The sequence below is a fragment of the Ambystoma mexicanum genome, chromosome 5p, assembly GCF_040938575.1.
Source record: "Ambystoma mexicanum isolate Mex_15411 chromosome 5p, UKY_AmexF1_1, whole genome shotgun sequence".
Classification (NCBI taxonomy): Eukaryota; Metazoa; Chordata; class Amphibia; order Caudata; family Ambystomatidae; genus Ambystoma; species Ambystoma mexicanum.
Window position 1 is genome coordinate 339,413,580 of NC_090930.1, and position 18,900 is coordinate 339,432,479.

Sequence of the window (18,900 nt, forward strand, 5' to 3'; positions counted from 1 at the left end):
AGGACCACAGAGAGACTGGAGTTCTTATTCTTCTTGATCTCTCTGCAGCGTTTGATACTGTGGACCACGACATTTTTATTGACCAGGCTCAAGCAAGCAGGCATATTCAGTTCCATTATGGCATGGTTCCGGTCCTTTCTGACAGGCCGTTCTCAAACGGTGTCCTTTCAGTTTGTTTGTTTGTTTTGTTTTATTCGTATTTATATATATATTCTTTTTTTTATTTTACTTGTAACAATTAGTTATTTACACAACTTTAATTACAAAAATTAAGACAATAACTTCATCGTCTTTCCTTATCATCAGTCAGCTTTCGTGTAGGTTCATCATTCTCCTACTGCTCTTTCAGATGAGAGGTTTGTTTTTAACATAGGGCTTTCTCCAAGATATTATCAAGAAAGTCTACCAAGGCACATATTGATTTAACATTATTTCCGGCTACCAGCATACACCATAGATGGTCGGTTTGTTGGAAAGTTGATGTTAAATGTGTAAAGAAAAATGCGCGCTGGGTCACCACATGATCACATTCAGATACTAGATGTTTAAGTGATTCTGTTTCCTTTTTACAGAGCCTACATTTATTATCATCTATCTCTTTGTAGTGTCTCAGGTACATCATATCTTTGGTTTTATATATATTTAGCCGAAATCTTAAGAATTTGTTACGATGGTATCTTGATGGAAATCTTGTTAAGTATTTGGGTAACTTGTCTAGAGTATTACAGGTTAGGCCTAAATTAAGTGAAGATGGCATTGCTTCACGAAGTTCTTCATTTTTTATCCAATACCAAGATCTCAGTTTTCTTTTGGCAATCTGTGGTGTGTTACATACAGTCTCCCAAACGATGTCCATAGTCGCTAGTGATTTTCTGATTTTCGTAGCCCAAATATGTATCATTCCTGAATATTGTGTGTCTTCTATTTGTTTTAAGATCTCATAGGCTGGAGCGACTATATTTAGGTTCATTTTTCGTAACAAGACAACGGATTTCCATAGAATCAGGCCATCTAGTGGATCAAGGCCTAATTCGTATCTTATTGCGATAATGGAGACAAAACTTGGCAGGGCTAAAACTCCTCTCCAAAATTCGCCTTCCAAAACTGCCCAAATACGATTATCGATATTTAATCCTGCCTCCGCCCCATATGTCAAGGCAGGGATGACTTTTTGTCGATAGAAGGTCAAGACCGGAATCAAGGTAAATTTGCCAAATTCATTGTGCAGGCGTTTTCCTTGAAGGGTGAAAGCAGTCATACAATGTTTCAGCTCTAAAATCCACTCTTGTTCTCTGATTGATTTGTTTATTTGTATCCCTAGATATCGTATAGTTTGTACAACCTCAATCTTTTCTCCAGCTGCGTACCAACTGAAATTCTCAGCCAATCTTTTCTCTGATGATCCGAAGGACATGATCTTTGATTTCCCAGCATTTATTTCCAAACCATTCGTTTGCAAATACAAAACCAATGCTTGTATTAGACGTTGTAGTCCGATTTTAATTTGATCAAATAATACAATGTCATCGGCATATGTCGCATAACTAATAGGTTGGTTATTTACTTTAGGAGGAAAACAGCGAATGTTCACAAATGCCTCTGGTAAGTCAGCAATATATAACTTAAACAATAGGGCTGCCAAAGGGCAGCCCTGTTTCACTCCTTTGGTGGTCGGAATTTCTTTAGTCACGGTACCTTTGTTGTCAATGCAGACTTTTATTGAGGTTCCTGTATGTAGGGCCATAAGTGGATGAAGAATATTTGGAGGACATGCCCATGATGTTAATTTTTTCCATAGATTTGAGCGATTGATTTGGTCAAAGGCCTGCCGCATATCTATGAAAGCTACAAAAATGTTCCCCTTATTTTTCATTGATTCGAGTTTAAGTATGTTTACTATGAAGAGATTAATTTCAGTTCCAACATCTTTTGTGAAGCCTGTTTGTCGCTTACCCAATAGATTGTTAAGAGAAGCCCATTTGGAGAGTTTTTGTTGTAAACATGTAGCAAAGATGTTCCCTATTATATCCAAGAGGGCAATTGGGCGGTAGTTGGCCGGGTTCTCCCTATTTCCCTTCTTGAATATTGGCACAATAATTGCAGTCCTCCATGAGCTCGGTATCATCTTTGCTTCTGAAATTACTTCAAACAGGTCTACGATAAAGTCGGCCCAAAGTTCCTTTTTCTCTTTTAAGAGAACATTTGTTAACCCATCAGGCCCTGCTGCACGGGAATTCTTCAATTGTGTTATTTGAGTAATGATTTTTGCTCTAGATTCACATACATCCCATGTGACCAGTATAGTCAGGTGTACTGGGATGCTCAGAGCTGTGGTATTTTCAAAAACTTTCCTAAAATGTTGTTCCCAGGTTAGCTTCGATATTCCATTGGTTAAACCAGATTCTTGAGTGTAATTGTTATTTAAAATGTTCCAGATATCTCGTGAGTTTCGCTGAATAATTAGGCCTAACATTGTTTCAGCCCGTTCTTGGTCTCTGATTATCTTGAAAGATTTTAACCAATTTCGATATTTCGTTTTACAGTTTTGAATTTCTCTTTTTTTCTCAAAAGAATTATTATCTTTCTTGTTAATTTGTCTGATGTTTTTGATCATTTGTTTCTTTTGCAAATTTACCTGTGCACTATATGTATATTTTTTCTGAGTTTGAAAGGATTTATGAGTTTGTTTTGTTGCAGTGCCAAGTTGGATTAACAGAGGTGCATAGTTTATTTTATCAAGAGTAGTTGTTATGTCATCCTTAAGGCCATCTCTCAGCTGACAAATATGATGGTTTTTAATTCGCAGCCTGCTCAGACCCTCATTTACTTCCAGTGGTAAACCATACTGCGCTGATGTTGTGCGCCGTTCTAGGATACAGAATAACTCCAATATGCTGTGATCACTTACTACTGTTTTACTTATGGACATTCTTGTAACTTTCGACCAAAAAGAAGCAGAGATCCAAAAGTAGTCTAATATTTTTCGACTTTTATCTCTATTCCAGTTTGGGGGAATGTCGCCTTGAATACAACCATTGACCATCTCGCAGTTTCTGGATTGCATCGCTTCCAACCATTTATCTCCTCTAGTTGGTACTACAGTTAATGCAGCCTTATTTTTGGAGGATTTTTCAAGCCATGAGAAGTTAAAGTCTCCACATATTATTATGATGGTCTCCAAATCTGATGTTAAGCAGGGATCGATAATTGCCGTTACTGATTTGATAAAGCTTGCAGTGGAGATCATAGCCGGGTTCCAATATAGATTAATAATCAGTAGTTGTGGGGAGAGTTTATTTTCCCCCAGACTCAGTTGTAATAAGGATCCAAGTACAAAAAGTTTTGGCATAAATGTTTGAGTGATCTCCCATCCATAGGCATTATTAACCATTGTGATTAAACCAGAGAAAGGTCTCCCACGCTGATGTTTTCCTGCTTTGTTTATAATAATGGTATAACCATCTTTGGATGGAACTTCTCGGAGCCATGTTTCTTGAAGACAGATGATAAAGTTATTTGCTAAGGCCTTGGGGAAATCATTAAATAAATGAAGGAATCCTCTGGTGTTCCAAGAGAGGATCCCACAATTTTCTGTGCCCATTTTTACTAATGGTTATGTTTGTTGATTTTTCTGTGATGCAGCTCGTTTTATGGTTTCATCATAGTTTTTCTAGGTGAGTTTAGTTCCTGCTTCACGTTCCCGCAGAGAAAATTGATTCCTTAATTTTTCGCAACGATGGTCATTTCTTGATTTTATTTCATCACTTTTCACATAATTTGATATATTTATGTCTGAGTGTATTTCAAATCCATAGGATAGTAATTCATCTCGTGCAGTTAAAAGGGTTTTTTCTACTGCTGATGAATTAATATGTAAAAAGACTTTGTCAGTGGATTTCTCTGAAATATATTCAACAGTTAGAATGTCTTCTGTAGTGATGGTACGGAGTGAAGGGATGATATGCAATAGTTTCATGACATTTCTTCTGTTTAAGTTAACATCTTTATCATCAGACAGCATGTTTTCCACTCTAATTCTCCAAGTTTGGTATTTGGAACTGAATTGACGTCCATCACTTTCATTCATTCTTAGTGAGGTTTGTTTGTTTCGCTGCGCAACAGTCATTTTAGGATTGAAGTTTTGAGGTGATTCAGATACTATTTTTCTGATTGGAATCTGCTGTATTCTAGATTGATTGAGTTCCAAGGAGTTCGTATCAGAAGTTGAGGGAAACATAGTGACCTTTCTAAGCCCTTTGACCTCATCACGTATTTGTTCCCTAGAGGGTACCTCACTTGGTCTGATTGACCGTCTTTTACTCAATGCTTCTACAGACAAGGTTGAGGAGGAACTGGCAGAGTCAAGTGAGTAGGTTGAGAGGTCACATAAGTCCACTGATTCCTCGTCTTGTGCTGTTTGTTCAGAGTTCGAGTCTAGACGAGCACGTTTATTTGGATTTTGTTTCTGCATTGAGGAAAGTTTTACATCATTCAGCTTACTCCGTAATCCTTTTGATTGCACAGTGATGACGTTAGCTGCAGACACCTCTTTTGTAGAGCGTTCAAAAAGCGCCGGCTTTTGTAGAATGGCTATGTTTCTTACAAACTGTTTTACATTGGAGTTACGTTTTTTTTCCGGATTGATTGCTTGATTTTTTGGAGCCAATCGTGCCTTTTCTTGGGACAGTATTGGAACCTTTAAGCTATCAACTCGAATGTTCTTAGCTCCACCCTTGAAGATGTCAAACGAATTTATGGGCCTCGATGTAGATGGTGAAATTTGATTTTCAGTTACACTATAATCTTCCAGTGATTGTAATGGTCCTACGATCTCTGTAGCCAAATGGGTCAGATCTGTTATTTCTGCAGCACCGGAGGAAGCCTGAGTGTCTTGTGTTTGTGCTGTTGAGGTTGTTCCTCTATCAGCAAGCGCCCCACTAATGTTTATAATAGGGCAAGACAACGGGGCTACAGAATTTGGTTTAATTTTGTCTAATTGAACAGGAGTTTCCTGGAGTCGTGTATTATTCCCGTTAAGACAGGGGGACCCCGCTTGTAGAGTGTTCTTTGAGAGATGGACCAACACTGGTACGGAGTTTGTATTTATGGGAGCAAGAGTAGTTCCATTTAGAGTAACAGATCCACTTAAGTGTTCTGGAATTTGTTCTGTATTTATTGGGATATTATGCCTTACCCATTTCATACATTCAAGCGTTGCAGCCATTAAAGTGGAGTTATCCACATGGGTGCTTGCTAGAAGATCGCCAAGGCGATATTGCCATTGTGAGGACGTCTCCGCCTCTCTGTCCATTCTTTGCAGCAGGGAATTGTTCATATGTTCCATCGTGTCTACTTTTGAGATAAGCTGATTAATTTGCAGATTCTGATCTTTTATAGCCTCATTTAGACTCTCATACAGTTTTACGAAAGGAATGAGCGCCAGAGAAGTGGCGGCCAATACGTTATTATGAATTTGAATGCCAGCTGCAACTGACAGGTTAGATTTATTCATTTGATCCTGTGCAGAAGTTGCAGATGACAATTTTGGCGCAGTTTCATGTGTTTGTTTGACTATAGACTCTCGTCTCCTCCTTCGTTGCTGTAGAGACTCGTTTTCCACCTCGTCTTCATTCATTTGGTTTGAACTCTCCATCTCAACAGTAGTTACAACATTATTGTCATCAGAGGTTGTGTTATCAATAACTGAGCTGTGGTTGGAAAAGTTCTGGTCAGGAAATCCAAATCTGGAGTGATGACAGAAGTTATTAGAGCTACGTCTGCTTGGTGCAGAATTTGCATGTTTAGAGTTGGATTTTTCTCCAAAACTCTGTATCAGCTTTTCTTTGATGGCATTGTAATCAGCAGTTAGCCTCTCTGTTAGACGTGCCTCTCGTCCTACCGGATCAAGGGTTTTTATTGAGGTCTCCAGTGTTGTTATTGGGTTTGTTCCTGTATTGATCGAATTTAATTGAGGTGCTGTAGAGATTGCATGTGAACTCCAAGTTTCCACTTCATGTACTGTTCTGCCATTATTTGCAATTGTAAGTAGAAGAGAGTGTGACGGATTAGACTTTGTTAAGCTCTCTTTGCGACTTACGACTCCAATTTTTTCGGAACCTCGAGAGGCTTGTGGTGACATTAACACATTAGATTCTGTATCATGAAATTTTGGTGTTGCCCACATCACAGACGTCATTGCTCCTTCATTTGTTTGAGATGTACTTTGTAAGGCATTTTTGTCTGCCTGGCCAATCAGTTGATTTAAAGGAGGCATAAATATGAGATTTGTCTCATGTAAGGTATTTGCAGGCACTTGGATTGACAGTAACTCTGAATCCGTTACATCAAAAGGAGACTGAAACGAGGAGTATTTACCTCGATCGCATTGTCCTGCGTTCTCAGATCCGCAAATCGGGCCATAAAACCAGTGGAGAGGGCTAAAGACCGGATTATAGAGATTTCGCATTTGTTGCATTTTGCCGTTAGTAATATTTTATCCAGAACATCTGATCTTTCATGTACTTGAGCATATTCAGTGTATGCAGCACTAAGAGAGCTCTTTCTTGCTTGCATCATTATACATGGTGCACAAGGCAGTAAGAGTATTTGTTGACGTGCTGCATTCGGATTCAGTTTCAATCGACAATGAGTCAGTAGATTGACATTGATGATAAAGTTTTCTGTCAAAGTAAGCAATGGGCTTACAGTATATAATGGCGATGTAGAACATACACTTTCAGGTTGTGTCATTTGAGGCAACGTAGACATATTTAGTGTGATAGTTCTTACCTCATTTGCTTCATTTACAATCGAGGTATTTTCCTCAACGGTACTTGATGGTGCCTGTGAGAGATGGTTCGGTCGCTCAGACTGAATTCGGATTTTCTGCTTTTGACGTGTTTGGGGGCTCATCTTATAGCGTCCACTGCGTACAACAGCCGTATAACAGCCGGTGGGCTTCTTTCCACCGGGTTTACAGCCACAAGGGTGGTAGCCTCCGGGTTTTAAAGTGGCGCCGGGTCACGTGATGCAGTCACGTGCTGTGTGACACGCCTCCTCCAGGAAGCGTGTAGACTGCACGTATAAGCAGCTGCCTCAGCCGGCTCTTATTGCGAGTTCAAATAAGGGCTGAAATCTGCAGCTGCACAGCACACGAGCACACGAACAAAAGTATTTCCTTGAAAGTAAACGCTCACACTGAGCGGGCGGCAGCCTCCATGTTTTAAAGTGGCGCCGGGTCACGTGATGCAGTCACGTGCTGTGTGACACGCCTCCTCCAGGAAGCGTGTAGACTGCACGTATAAGCAGCTGCCTCAGCCGGCTCTTATGCGAGTTCAAATAAGGGCTGAAATCTGCAGCTGCACAGCACACGAGCACACGAACAAAAGTATTTCCTTGAAAGTAAACGCTCACACTGAGCGGGCGGCAGCCTCCGGGTTTTAAAGTGGCACCGGGTCACGTGATGCAGTCACGTGCTGTGTGACACGCCTCCTCCAGGAAGCGTGTAGACTGCACGTATAAGCAGCTGCCTCAGCCGGCTCTTATTGCGAGTTCAAATAAGGGCAGAAATCTGCAGCTGCACAGCACACGAGCACACGAACAAAAGTATTTCCTTGAAAGTAAACGATCACACTGAGCGGGCGGCAGCCTCCGGGTTTTAAAGTGGCGCCGGTTCACGTGATGCAGTCACGTGCTGTGTGACACGCCTCCTCCAGGAAGCGTGTAGACTGCACGTATAAGCAGCTGCCTCAGCCGGCTCTTATTGCGAGTTCAAATAAGGGCTGAAATCTGCAGCTGCACAGCACACGAGCACACAAACAAAAGTATTTCCTTGAAAGTATATCGCACAACAGTCCGAGGACATCGTGGCACTTGTTTCAGTACAAGGCATAGTTACATAGTCATTAGCAATATATATACAGGGTACAAAATAGTTATATAATCATTGGTAATATATGTACAGGTTACAATAAAGATACAATAAAGATATACATTTGTATTATATTACAATCAGAATGCCAGGGCAAGGCTAGTTGTGGAACGTGGCCTTGAGGTTGTTGCGGAAGACATGGATGTAGGTTTCAGCTCTAAGGGTGGCCAGGAGAGAGTTCCAAAGTTTTGGTGAAATATAGGAGAAGCCTAAACCTCCAGCTGTAACTCTCTTTATGTGTGGTGGTTGTAGCTGGTTGGTGTACTGGGCTCTGGAGGGGCGAGTGGATGTGGTCCTGGATAATGCTTCAGAATGGTAAGTTGAGGCGGTTTTGTAGATACATCTGTGTGTGATGGTGAGGATTTTCAGAGTGTTATGGTCTTGGACCTGGAGCCAACGTGCTTCACGTATGGCGTGGTATATATGGTCTCTTTTAGGGACACTCAGGGCGGCTCTGAGTGCATTGTTTTGTGTGGTTTGCAGTCTTTGAATGTTCTTGGTGGAGGTGCCAGCTAGGAGGGCATTGCAGTAGTCGAGTTTGGCCACTATAGTTAATCTAGCTATGGCCAGGCAGTTGGGGGTGGATAGGTATGGTTTAATGGCATTGATGAGTTTGGTGCTGAATGCAGATGCAGAGGCTATGGAGCTGACTTGTTTGTTCATCGACAGATTTTCGTCAATGTGAACACCTAGAGTCTTGGCGGTGGATGATACTGGGATGGAAGTGTTGTCTATATTAAAGTTGGCGAATTTGGGGGCTTAGTTTCGTTATTGTGTTTGTTATGCCAAGGATGAGGATTTCAGTCTTCTCCCCATTAAGACAGAGGCCATTGATTGCCATCCAGGCTTGGATAGTGGCATAGATGTTGTGGAGGGTCGTGGTGACTTGGTGATAGAGGCCAGATAGGGGAATAAGTACTTGGGTATCGTCTGCATAGTTGGTATATGCTATACCCATAGAGTCCAGTGGGTCGAAGAGGGGTTTTGTAAAGAGGTTATAGAGTGTGGGGGCTGTGCAAGATCCTTGGGGGACACCACAGTTGATGGTGGTAGGGTCTGCGTTTGCTGTGTCCGAGTAGACCTTCATGGCTCTACCTTCAAGGAAGGATGTGATCCAGGATGCTGCTTGTTTGGAGAAATGAGCTGCATGGGTGAGGTGAGTGGTAAGTATTTGTTGGTCTACCAAGTCAAATGCAGCTGATAGATCGAGTAGGAGGAACAGTGCAGTTTTGCCTTTGTCCATGATATGGGAGATTTGATTTTTATAGTCCAATAAGGCGGATTCTGTCCCGTGCCCAACACAGAATCCGGATTGTCTTTTGCCTAGTATGGAGTTTGCTTCTATGTATGATTGTATCTGGTTGTGAGCTGCTTTGTCTAGGATTTTTAAGAGGCTTATTCTTTGGTCAACTCTTCAGTGCTGGCTGAGGGAGTGACTAGTTCGTTATAGATTGCAAATAATTCTTGGGAGTTGGCCTTTGAGATCCTGTCATTGAAGGAGTTGGGTTCGGCTGCTAAAATGGCTTTTTTATATTGGAGGGCTATTTGTTTGAAAAAGCTCTTATTTATGTCACTGAGATCCATTTGCCAGTTTTTTAGCGCCTGAAGTCCTGCCATTCTGCTTTGAATTATTCTGTGGTGTCCCGTAAGGTTCAGCTCTCTCCCTGCTTCTTTTTAATTTATATGTTTGGCTACTGGGAAATCTCATTACTGAATGTGGAGTGATTTTTTTTACACCTATGCAGATGACACCCAGATAATTTTCCGGTTGGAGTCTCAAGCTGCACCTCAGGAGAAGCTGCGTGACTGCCTTGTGATAGTGGGAAGTTGGATGGCAGCCAACTGGCTGCAATTGAATTGCAGTAAAACTGAGGTCCTGGTGGTTGGCCCTCAGGAGAAGGCCCACCTCTGGAACTCGCAGTACTGGACATAGTCACTCGGCCCATGTCTATCCTCGTGCTCCACTGCGAAAAGCCTTGGAGTTAAAATACTACCTGACGGGTCACGAAAGGCTCATATTTCTGCCATATGTAGCGCTGGGTTTGGAAAACTAAAGGCCCTAAGAAAAATTCTCCATATGTTTCCCTCTGGAAGTCGGACCACCCTGGTGACATCAACCATAATGGGTTCACTGGATTACTGTGATGGTATTTATTTAGGATGACAAAAATATCAGATCCAGACGCTGCAGCTCATCTGGCATGTAAGGCACCTCGGTTGTCTCCCTCCCACGCTTTGCTACATCGTTTGCACTAGTAACTGGTGGTGGTTCCTAATGAGTTCAAGGTTTTGTCTATTGTCCACCGAGCTGTGCATAAGGTAGGCCCAGACTTTCTGAAACAGAAGCTTGAGAGATACTGCCCAACGAGAAACTTGAGATCGGATTACCATCAGCTTCTCAGGATTTCCACATTTTGGCGGAAGTGGCTGAGGGGTCGCTCCTTTTCCTTTTGAGCGCCCACCCTGTGGAATGCACTGCCGCTGAGCCTGAGAACTCTGGGGGGTTATCTTCCCTTCAGGAAAGCCCTGAAGACACATTTGTTTAATCTCTTTTTTCCTCTTTGTTAGAGTTTTTTTTTGGGCCTTTATGCGTCTGTATGAGCCTGCCTTCCCTTTCGCTTATTACCTGGACACCCTCCAGCCTTTTTGTGCCCTACACATATTGTAATAATAAAAAACGTGAGGTGCAACCAATCTTTTGAAATGGACGCCATATTGTATTCACAAATGGCACCCAGTAGTCCATGAATATCGCAGTAAAAACATATAAATAACAAAACATTGCATTTGTCAAACTAATGAAACAATATTTGGGGATGTGAGGGGTGAAGAGGATGGGAAGGTATATGGCAATAAAAAGACAAACATTGGGTGTGTTTTCTTCTACACAGTACGCAAACATCTCAGTTATTCAGGGACAATGCTGGGATGTTCGCGAACTTGCCAAATGTTTGAGGACATGAATGCATATATCTGTATTAAAGGGTTTCTGAAAAGCAGTTTTTGGATGCCTTATATCAGTGGTGCCATTCAATGAAACTGCATTAAATTTAGCAATAATATTTTGGACCCGACTTGGAATGCTTCTGTATAGTTTTGCTATGTTTTGCCAAGTAGGGACAAATTTAGAGGGGGGTCCCAAAATGTTTGAATGGCTCATAAATGTGGTGCTGTTTGATGAACCAATGTACACGTTTGCAAAATGATTAGAGATGATTAGAGACCGAACTTTGAATGTTTTGCAAAGTCTGGTGGGATATTTTCAAGAGGGGGAAAAATTAGAGAGGGGTGTCAACATATTTGGATGGCTTAAATCCTTGGTGCCGTTTGACAAATCTGCAAATAAGTTTCCATAAAGATCATAGACCCAACCTTGAATATCTGTGCAAAATTTGAACACACATTTTTGTATGTGCACATTTCAAAATGTGCAGCAAACTTGTGTGTGGATCATTGACAAGGACCCAAAAGTATGGTTTCGCAAATGTGTCTGTGTTTTATTTTTCGAAAAGTGTCATAATATAGGTACACAAAATACTGTTATACATTTGGGGACTGAGGTATAACCTTTGGCACAATGCCGGCTAGATTCAACGGGTCATGGCTGAAGACCATGACCCGGAGAATCATGCCACTGGCCATGGCCAATGGTACTTGTAATGGGGTTAAAGTGGGCATGACCACCAAGGACGTGCATAGTGGTAACGGTTTTCGATATTGGTATAAGTTTGAATGGGAAAAAGAGATCTGCTCATGGGTACAGCCCGAAGTGCTGGTCGGGATTGCAGCAACCTTGTTCGAAGAGCATCAGCCAGGACCTGAAACCAAGTAAATCTGTTGTGTTTTTTTATTGTTTCCAAAGTGTCATAATGTAAGTACAAAAAATGGTGATGTAAATTTGGCACCTGGGCAGTAGGCCTGGCCCTCGGTAAGGACAAGGGTCTACTCCAATTTGCTTGTTGGGGCATGTGGCATGCACAAAGCCTTAGGTTTAAATGGGAAAAGAAATTATGCTTGCAGATACATCCCAAAGTGCTTTACGGAATTGCTGCAACATTGTGTGAGGAGCATCAGCAAAGACCTGATTGTATGCTTTTCCAAATCTGAGTGTTTTATTTTTGAAAAAGTGTAACAATGTAAGTACAAAAATAGTAATATAACTTGGTGCCTGGGCAGTGGGCCTGATTGTGAGCAAGGACACATGTGTATTTTGATTTGCTTATTGGGGTAAACGGCATGGCCAAAGCCCTATGTTTGAATGGGAAAAAAAAAACAATCTGTGTGCAGCTACAGCATGAAGTGCTGGTCGGGATTGTAGCAAACTTGCATGAGCAGCATCAGCAATAACATGAAAGCATGTTTTTAAAATTTGTTCTGCATTTTATATTTTAGAAAGTATCAACATGAAAGTACAAAAAATAGTGATATACATTTTGTGCCTGGACAGTGGGCCTGGCCATCAGCAAGGACAAATATCTGCTGTGATTTGCTTATTGTGTGATGGATACATGTTTAACTACATGCACAGAATAGACGTTGTACATGGTAATTTTAACAAAAAATAATAGTTATTTATGCACTGTCAGTGGTTTAAGTGGAAATTAAATCGATGGAGGGCTTTTATTAGGGGCATGGTGTAAGTATATCTGTACTGAAGCCACACCCCCTAACAAGAGCTTCCCCCTTGACGATGGGGGACAGGGGAGCTGCTGAAAGTAGGCACAGGCGTGTTGACCTTTGCTGCGCCAAACCCCTGGTGGCTTGATTCACAAAAGGTGTGACACCAGGGTGCCACTGTCCTCACACACAACAGGCAGCCATTTCATTCAAGGCACCACATGGTTAAAAAGCACAAGCTCCTTGAATAAAAGGGCTGCTTGCTGTGTAATTAATCTGTACTTCGAAACAGGAGGAGGGCTGGGGGGCCCCTCTCTCATTTTGTTTCTGAGTAAAAAGTCATCACACACCATGAGGCCTCATTTAAAAGGCTTCAGAGTGCATGATGACTTTTTACCCAGAAACAAAAAGAAAGAATGGGCCCTCCAGCCTGACTCCTGTTTCGTAGTTTAGAGTCAATCGGCAGCCATGCAGCCGGAATCACAGTTAAATTGGCTGCCTGCAGATGTTAGCACTTTCAAAGTGTTCTGTGAAAAATTAAAGTAATTATTATGTTCCCGACTATTGATGTTTTCTTCAAAATGTATGTCTGTGTATCCATTTTGTAAAACAAAATAAAACCATTGTGTTGTGAGTGGATGTGTGACTGTATGTTCTTCATTCTGCATTAGGTAACATTATGATGTGGGTGATGGCAGGGTTGATTTGGCTACGCTGCTCATGAACATTATGAAAATAGTTGGAGCACATTGTTTTGACTACTGATGTCAGCTTTAGGGGTGGGTGATTTCAATAAATGCAGCAAGGGCACTTGAACATAGGAGGATGGATCAAAGGATAAGATTAGCACAAGGTGGTAGTACCAGACCTTTCATTTTGGCATGTGTAAATGTGAGAAAAAGTAAGCTAAAATGCATTGGAATTTTTTTGAAGAACAATCGATGTATGCACAAACATGCATGGCTGATTGATTGAGCCAATACAATTCCTGAGCCAAGTTTCCATTTAATAATTTATATACAGTGATGTTACATCATGAACGATTTTCACGTATGAAATTCAGTAAAACAACATTTTTAAAGGGACGTTATGGTTAGATGCACTAATAGAAACCTATACAATTCAGTTAAAAAAATTGTTAAGGGGGCATTATTGTTGCAAGTAAAATTGAAAACCCAAAGAAATGTGCCAATTGTGGTACGCTATGCAATCATAATTTGTGCCACCGCCATGCACACTTAACACTAACATCCAGGACATCAAAGATGTTATCATAAATGACATAATTGATGACATCACTGATGACATCACATATCTAGAATGGTTATTATTGTTTAATACCAGAAGACATTTTAAGCAGAGTACGTGATGTGCTCAAACTGCATTAAAAGTATGATTCACATTTTGTAAAGGTGCTGTATGTGTACACTCTACCATTCTGCTTTGTTCTAAAGGTACATTTGTTAGGGTCTGACCTGAGTACATGGTGCACATACATGGGACAATAAGCAGGCCCATTTTTTTGTACATGATGATGTACATGATTCTGTCATTTTCTGGTCATGGTGTTTGTTTTCCTCTTACTAGAGTGTTCCTGTCTGTGCCTGAAATATGTATGCGTTCATGCTTTCCATATCTATTTCTTTTGTACTACCATATGTGTGTAGTCATTTTCTGTATTGTTAGCTGTTCATTCTAAGTTTAACTTTACTAAAGATGCTGATAGGCTTGGATATATGATTCTACTGGCCTATATTCCAGATTAAAAACACTGTACTTTAATGGTGCATACTGCAGTCAGTGTCTATATGTATTTATTATGATATTGCTGGATTAACATAAACACTTACATTTTGTGGTATATGCAGTAGTTGATGAGAGGTCTCACATTCACCGTTTATATGTTGTTAGCAACATTTTAAACAAAACTCTTTGCAAAAACGTTCCAGTATTCTTGGTGGCATATATGTTATCATTAGTGATGTCATCAATGGTGTCATGTGTGAAGTGCATGGTGGTGGCACGTGTTAAGGTTGCATAGCTTACCATAACTGGCAAATTGTGTTGGTTTTTTGATTTTACTTGTAGCAATAACATCCCTTTAACAAAGTTTTTTCACTGAATTTGATGGGTGAGAGTCCATAGAAGTGAATGGACGTATGAGAGACTTGGTGGGTGATTCAGCTGCTTGCAAGGCGGGTAACACCTGCCACAAGCGGGTGAGTTGAGAGCTATTTATAACCTGTGAAAAAAGCTTACTGTCATTCCTCCCATCTGCTATGATAAACTGTCACTTCCAAAGCTGGCTGCTCTCCAAATTTGTACTTATCTATCTTACTAACTGTAATGTGCAAACTGTTATTCTCTTCATTCTTTCTGTCATTTGTGTAACCACTGCCACCTATTTATCCACAATTCAACTATAATAGCATTTAATGAATTATAGTGCATAGGACGTGCATACAGTTCCCTTTCTAAACAATCTGGATATTTTACACAATCTATCATTTGAACTTCCTTTAGAAATGATTATAATAGTAATCAGACACAACACATACACCTGACTAACAAAGTGGCATTTCATGTTAAAAGATGTGCGAAATAACAGTATAATTGTGGGAGAAGGCGTTGTAGTGTGTTATAAAATGACACACAGCCAGGATGAGTACATGCATCTGTATTCATGCACACAGATAGCCAACATCATTTGAATGGCTCCCAGCTGAAACAACGCCACTGCATCTACAACTGTTCTTCCAATCTACACAGCTCTCTCATTCCAGCTGGATGCCCATTCCGTTTTAGACTATTCAACTATCATTCAACTATAGCATTCAACTATACACAGGTGCAAGCATGTGTATCACATCATGTACAACTATGTACAAACAATGTAGTAAACCAACATATACAACATCTCCCCCCTTCCCTTCAGTCTGCAACACAAGCACAGCACCTTTCATTGCAACCCTTACTTTAGTTCAGACTTTCCCATCTCCAAGCACCACAGGATCACGCAGTAGTTTGCTAATCACCTGCAGTCAGGTGAACTTGTTTTGTCCCATTGCCACTTTTCCAGGTTCAAACTTCTCCCCTAAAACTATCCTGGAGAGTAATAAGCTGCTTAACTCATCAAATCCTGCTACTTTATTTCCCACACTTTCAGAAATGCATACCTTGCATGCTTTTCCCGACAGTTCCTGCCATTTACCCTGTATAAATAGCAAGACAAGCATACGGTTATTTATCCTATCTCCTCACATCCAATAACACCACCTTAAAAAAGCCAAGTTTGCTCTGTGTGCTTAGTATTGTAATCATTTCTAAAGCACATTCAACTGACAGTTTCGAAGTAAAATATACAGAACGCACATAGACAAAGGAAAGTGCATCTACATGCTATGCACAGTTATCAGAAAGCACTGCTACTGCAAATAATTTCTACATTAACAACAGTGCTATTAACACACATATTTATTAACTTCTTTCTTTCACAAATGCAGTGAAGAGTCCTCTCTTGAAAACCAGCAGTGTCTAAAGTGCGAACCAGAACTCTGTAGAAATGTACTCTTTCCATCCGAAAAAGTAAGTCAATACTGCCATAATGTTCTAACTTTTACTCAAACACTATAAAATTCTAGTATTGTAGAAGAAACAATTGTATTAACCCTGCAGCATTAGATTCAATATTACTGCTTGCCCCTCAGCAGCTGAATACTTTGTTTTGTCATCTGAACACCAGTATAGTAACACACAAATACAAGAATAACCTTCCCAAGCTGAAATAACAGCATTGCACAAACACACACCTCTACCTACATGCTTACCATCATACTCAGACACTCATGCACAACATCCCAACCCACACTTAGACCTCAAAGAATGCCTACCAAAAAGCCACTCTGTAGAAAGCAACGCAAAAGTAGACAAAATCAAAATAAAAGTGTCCAAAGTAAGCATCCATCTGTAGCAGAATTTGTACAAAATGTTCAAACAAAACCGTTAATACAGTCACTAAGCAAAACACAAGCAGCTTCCAGTAAAGACACTTTGCCTCTTTTTCAAAATGTAATACGAACTAGAAAGTGATTAACAAAACAGCAGCTACCACTAGTGCTAACACCACATCTATAAATCTCAAAGTAGCCACAAGTAAGCATACCAAAAACAATATTTTCCCAAAAATGTTCTGCCAAAAAGTCCTTCAGAACCTCATAAGAACAGGAGATACATCACTCACAACTCTTAAAACCTACTGTAGAAAATTAATCATAGAAGCTCACATAGACAGTGCAATCCTTCTCAAAAGGAAATTATTTATTTTAGTTTTCAACAGAATGAAACCACTAACAAAACTAAGTACTAAATACAAAAAAGACTTCTCAATAAATGGAATGTCAACAAAAATACTTCTTAAATATCTGTGGAGGTTAATGGAGTCACACCATGAGCACAGAACCATATTTTAATGAAGAAGCATACAAACAAAAGCAAACAAACACAATTGCCATACATAGCAGTGGACGAGGGTATGAAAAACGTAATAATACCATAATGAAACAAGAAACACTGCTTACAAAAATATCCCTAGAAAACTCAGTTTCACCTCTCCATCATACTGAACCAAAATGTCCAGTGTACAAATGGCCGTGCACGTCAATGTGTAACATTGACAAAAATCTTTCAAATCTTTACGCCAGTTCCTCAATCAATATGTAAAAGGCAAAGACAAGTTCAAAATGAAACTTCTACAAAATATGGATACCTGTCCAGTGCACAAACACACAGGACTACAAGCCTTCCCAACTAGTTGTAGCTGGCCAATGCACAATCACACATCACCACATACATCCTTACCATCGTACTCAGACACTCATGCACACTCATGCAGACAGCCCAACCGATACCTTCTCCCAAAGATTGCCTACCAAAAAGCATGTCCGTAGAAAGCAGCGCAGAAGTAGAGCAAATGAAAATAAAAAATGTCCAAAATAAGCATCCATCTCTAGCAGAATTTGTTCAAACAAAAGAGCTAATAGAGTCATTAGGCGAAACAAAACAAGCTTCGAGTACAAAAACTTTGACTCCTCTTTCAAAATGTTAAATGAAAGAGAAAGTGATTAACAAGAATTCAGCTATCACTACTGCTAACACTGCTCCTATAAATCTTGATGTAGTGGCAAGTAACCAAACCAAAAAAAGTATTTTACAAAAAATGTTCTGCCACATAGTTTTTCAGAATCTTATAAAAACAGGAGAGAAATCATGCACAATTCAATAAACGGAATGTTAACAAAAATAACTTCTTACATATCTGTGGAGGTGAATGGAGTCACACCACGAGCACAGAACCATATTTCAATGAAGAAGCATACAAACAAAAGCAAACACTATTGCCATACATAGCAGTGGACGAGGGTGTGAAAAACGTAATAATACCATAATGGAACAAGACATTTTGTGGGAGTAGGGTGTCCTTTAGGCCCGCCCACCATGCATTCAGTATGGTTTGGGCCATGTGCCTCCCAATGGTGGGGTCGCCTCCATCGCCCTTATGTTAATATCAGCCTTACGTTGGCATTGGTGTAGATGGGGCTGTTGCGCGGGACACGTGTCATCCATTTTGTGCGCCCTCAACTCCATCTTTTTAACTAGGCCTCACTGCGATAATATGAAAAAGCTTCTCTCCCCTTAGCAGCACTGCACACACTGCACATAGGGCCCCCACCCTTTCTCACTGTGCCTGAAAGTTTTCGCAGCTCCATTTTCACGCTTGAGCCGGAGGCAATTGCAACAAACATAAATGTAACATCTGGCTCTTTCTCTGAGATCATTGTCCTGTGTGTGAACCAGTCTGAGCCAGGCCTTGTAGCTCATCCCTCTCTATAAACCTGTCCATGCCCCCTCTCCCTCGCAGTTGGAAAATTACTGTCAGCATAACCCTGTGTCCCTGCAAGGTATTCTCTTGATGTACCAGATATGTGACACTGCCATGAAGCCCACCCCAGCATGCCCTTAGCTAATATCAGACCTCTGTCATAGTATAGTGCCTCTTGCACCAACAAACATCAACTTCCCCCCTTCAGCCTCTATGCTAAGTCCAGACTCACTCGCAATCAATGTTATCACACTGGTCAAGACCCTTAACCTGGTACCCCATATAAATCCCAATAAGTAATGGTGCAATTACACAAATACAATTTATAGGTTTATGATGATTTACTCAAAGGAGTTGTAGTGACAATTATGTAGTGCATGTTTTTCTGAAGTGTATTATGTTAGCTTAGTTAGTGGCCACCCTGCCTCACAGCGACCTGACCCTCAGCCCTGCTTGGACACAAACAGATGGACCC